The 4280-nt window shown below is 35.9% G+C and overlaps 1 protein-coding gene and 1 non-coding gene across 3 annotated transcripts in view; one reads left to right on the top strand and one right to left on the bottom strand.

Moving 5' to 3' along the window:
- Positions 1-526: 526 nt before the first annotated feature.
- trnae-uuc (transfer RNA glutamic acid (anticodon UUC)) lies at positions 527-598 on the top strand. Its single transcript has one exon. It is a non-coding gene; the product is annotated as a tRNA-Glu (tRNA).
- Positions 599-1168: 570 nt separating this feature from the next.
- Positions 1169-4280, bottom strand: part of LOC133651018 (microfibrillar-associated protein 3-like) — an 11501-nt gene continuing 8389 nt past the window's right edge. Inside the window, exon 3 of one of the 2 annotated variants that reach the window (XM_062048878.1) lies at positions 1169-4280. This exon is cut by the window's right edge and continues 1248 nt beyond it. The gene's annotated coding sequence lies outside the window, so the exon portion shown is untranslated. The other variant, XM_062048879.1, reaches the window with a different exon arrangement.

Below are 4280 nucleotides of genomic sequence, written 5' to 3'. Positions count from 1 at the left end.
TCCCCAAACCCTTAAAGACACAGTACACTAATGCAAATATCACAGATATTACACTAATACATTTCACAGAAACGTGGTAAATATAGGAAAACCCGGAATTATTTGAACATAAAATATAGCTAGCTGGAATGTCCTGAATAAGTGCAATGTTTTGATTGTGGAATGATTGAAATTTGTTTAAAAATGAGCACGTTATTGTTCATAAATCAGTGACTACATTACCCATGATGCATTGCGTCATTGGCGGCTACCCAGGACAACTGAAACGTAGTAAAAAAAACGTCACGTCAACGCTTTTACCAAAATACGTGCACTTACTAGGACACGTTCGCCTGTATATAAGTTTAAGAGTATGCCTTGCATGTATACTTTGATTTAATGTCGTAGTTTCCGGCAACAAAGCTAATTCGGTTAAAATTGGTCAGTTATGTGACGCCGTTAATTCCGACGTAATCGAGCGTATCACTCGAAAATAGGAAGACGTCCGAACAATAAAGTTGAATAATTTCGTCTAGGCTCGTATAAGTCCCATATGGTCTAGCGGTTAGGATTCCTGGTTTTCACCCAGGCGGCCCGGGTTCGACTCCCGGTATGGGAACTACTTCTTTTCCGTATAAAAGCAGATTTAATACATCAAAATGTGTTACTACGCTTACATTACCTTGATGCGGAAGTACAATTTGCCGCATTTCAGCATATTCGGAAATCCTAAAATCCACTAACTTCAACATATATTACGTGATGTCTTTGAACGCAACGGCCAACCAACCATAATACTATTAATGTTATTCATAGTTTAACTGCTATTTAAAAAAAATAAGTTTTAAATTAATATTCACTTATGAACACTCAAAATTTTTATTTTTTAACTCAGAAATGAATATTATGAGTCTGCCCATAAGAGGGCAATATGTGTTGAACGTTAGGAACACTGACTTGAACGCATTAAATGTGGCTGTCTTTACCTTGTTTTGGCCAACAGCGCCCCTCAGAGGCTGATGTGAGTAATTTACAACACGCCTTCACGTCAACATTAAGGTATCTATTATTAATACATCTTTATTTTCCATTCCTACACACAGCAAAAAAGATAAACACTTAAAGAAAACTGTTCTAAGAATTTTTCCTATTAAGGTTAACATGTTTTAGCTAGGGTAATGTTCAAATGATCACAGTAATCTCCTCGGCAAAAGGTCACTGTGTATTGTTTATTCAACGGTTTTTTTGTAAATAAATTCAACCTGAAATTAACTCACCAACACAGAGGCACAGATTAAATGTGCATCACTCTTCTTTGTGTATCGACATAGAAACAAGAAAGGGGGAAAAAGAAAAAAAGATAAAAGGTCTGTCAAAGTGAGCACTAATCAAGGTGACACAAATGTAGGAGGAAACAGAAAAAGTGAGGGCTCAGCAAATAAAAACAAGGTCTGGTTCCAGTAAGATTACATTACCCCCATAGGAAATAACAGTGAAGGAATTTAATCTGTTCCAGGGTCAAGTTGTGACCATCATTAAACTGTTTATTACCTGTACAAGTATTGTTTTAAGTAACAATCTTAAAAATACATTGAAGTGTAGAAATGTGTAAACAAAACAGGAAAAAGTGTAATGCTAATTAGGTCAAAACAATATTTAAAAAAACAACAACAGCTTTGCTGTACTTCATTTCCCAGTTAATAATCCAGTTCATGAAAAATAAACTTCAAGTTGTCTGACAAATTGTTACTGTCAAAATACAATATATCAAACAAATATATTTCATAACATTATATATGCTAATTTCAACAGTTTCTATAAAACATATCAAATGAGGGAAATACCACGCTGTATTGCATATGTGTTTATTTTATCCTTTCTTTTTTTTACTATAAATGAGAATATTACGCAAAAATAATTATATATTTTATTCCATCCATTTTATTTCTAACTGTATACACCTCAGTCATATATTTTGGAACTTGACACATGCTAACTGTTAGCATGCTAGCTTTTTCAGCTAATTTTGCATATGTACATTAAAGAGTCAAATGTTTTAGTGCTTTACATAAGCTAACTGTTAGCATGTAAACATTAACATGCTATCTGTTTCATTTCATTTTGCCATTGTACAGTTAAGAGTCACATTTAAGTGCTTTACATATGCTAACTGTTAGCATGCTAACATTAACATGTGCTGTTGTCGACTGCCACAATTGAGTTTGTTCGGATCATTTCATTTCAGGTAAGCTATAAATTGGGGGGAAAATTGTAAGTAGAAATTAATGTAAAATAGATGACAGCACAAGAGTGCCTTCACTGGGTTTATACAGAAACACAAACATAACAAACCCATCCACTAAAAAAACAACAAAAAAACTTCAGAGCTTTCTACACTGATCATTTTGAAAGTCCTTCAAAGTGTAAAATGGGCTTGGTTGAAACTTAAGTACCTTACAAAGTCCAGGTATGAAACATTGGGGATGATGTCGTTATCTCCACTCCACTCAGACTTGTCCACACGGTAAGGATCTTCACATTCAGTTACGGCTGTTTTGTCTTCATAACGACGAAAAGACTTCGTGTCTAGTGACTCAAAGTATCTATCTGTCATATCACGTTATTTACCAATGAATACTTTGGAAAATCACATGCACATTGAATAGCTCTGTTGTGAACAATGAGTCTCAGCAAACAAAGCCTACCAACATGGTCGCCGGCAATGCATTGTGGGATATTTCGGCAAAAAGCCCAAAGTCTTCTATACACCTCAGGGTTTTTATACATTTTGGTACTAGACACATGCTAACTTTTTTGTTGTTGTTAATTTTACAGATATAAACTTAAGAATCATATATTTAGGTACTTGACACCATAGACATCTTATAAGGGTACGCAGCATCGACCGCTACAGCCTACTGGCACTGACGAGACGCGGGGCCGCCATCTTGGAGTGGTGATCCGCTCCACTCAGTGCAATTCATTTCGCAGGAGCAATGAACGGTCAGCGCATTTAGTTCATCTTACCTCACTTAATACTACTGATTTTCACACGCTTTTTTGTTATACGTGTAGCTATGATAAAGGACACATGTTTTGGCGTGTTTTATTATTCATAGTTTGCTTAACAGTAATAGAATATTCTTATATGCTATAAGTGACCAGACGTCCGAGAGCAAAACTGGGAATATAATCCCAGAGAAGGAGGAAAAAAACGGTCAGCTATTATTAAATTAAAGAAACAATATGATTAGGTTATATATACATGCGTATATCCTACATAAAAAATGTATGAATACATTAGATATCTGTATATCTTATGGACTGTATCTCTGTTGCTGCAGCAGCTGAGAGTTTATTCTGTTCTGACACTTTGTATTGATATTTTGTACCACATTCTTCCCTTAAATAATGTTTACAGTGATTGTTTTATATGTATTTTTTTATGTATGTCGCTTTTGACAAAAGTCCCACACATTTCTCGAAGGCGGGCTACACAAAATTGGGTTGGAAAAGCTAGACTAGATTTAGACTTGTATAATACTGTATAGCCACTGTCCATCTGATTGTCTAGTTAGCTAACATATATTACCCCCCCACCCCCACACACAATCTGGACTGTGGTCCTAACTTTTACCCCCGTTGGCTTTTACAATCTTTATCTTCATCATTTATTTCAACTTTATGTTATTCAAGTATGACATTTTTAAATGTCATTAATTTAATTGACAAGCAATTCTATTATGGTCATACTCTTGTTTGCTAGCGGCTACGATTTCAGTACTATCGAAGATATTTGCTCCTTCTCAACTCTGGTAATATTATTTTCATAAAATACAACCAATAGTACGTTAATGTTAAGTGAAAAGTAATCCCCTGATTCCTATTTTCAACAGTCCGCTCATTTGAGCAGGAAAATGTTTGCATCTTTGTTTTCTACCTGTCAGCTGTCAGTTTAGGCTGCTCGCCGGCTCATCACCACTTCAAGATGGCGGCCGAATTTCTCGCGTCACAGCAGCCAATGCTGCGTCTACTTATAAGATGTCTATGGAAATAACTCCATCTCCAAATTTGTTAAGATTGGTTAGTTTGTGACAGTGTTTGTATTGACTCAGACGACATCCACTAGTGGGTAAATGGTATGCGTGTGTATATTTGGTTCCAAATTCCATGATTTACTTCAGAATGGGAATCCTGCGTCGTGGGGGTGCGAGGGCCTGGTCAACAGTATTTAAATTTTACGTAATTAAGGCCTGAGCAGCAGAGGCTGCGAGAGCCATGTTGTAATGTCTCCGTTTTCA

The sequence above is a fragment of the Entelurus aequoreus genome, linkage group LG05, assembly GCF_033978785.1.
Source record: "Entelurus aequoreus isolate RoL-2023_Sb linkage group LG05, RoL_Eaeq_v1.1, whole genome shotgun sequence".
In the NCBI taxonomy this organism is placed as follows: domain Eukaryota; kingdom Metazoa; phylum Chordata; class Actinopteri; order Syngnathiformes; family Syngnathidae; genus Entelurus; species Entelurus aequoreus.
This window is presented reverse-complemented; position numbering and strand designations above follow the sequence as displayed.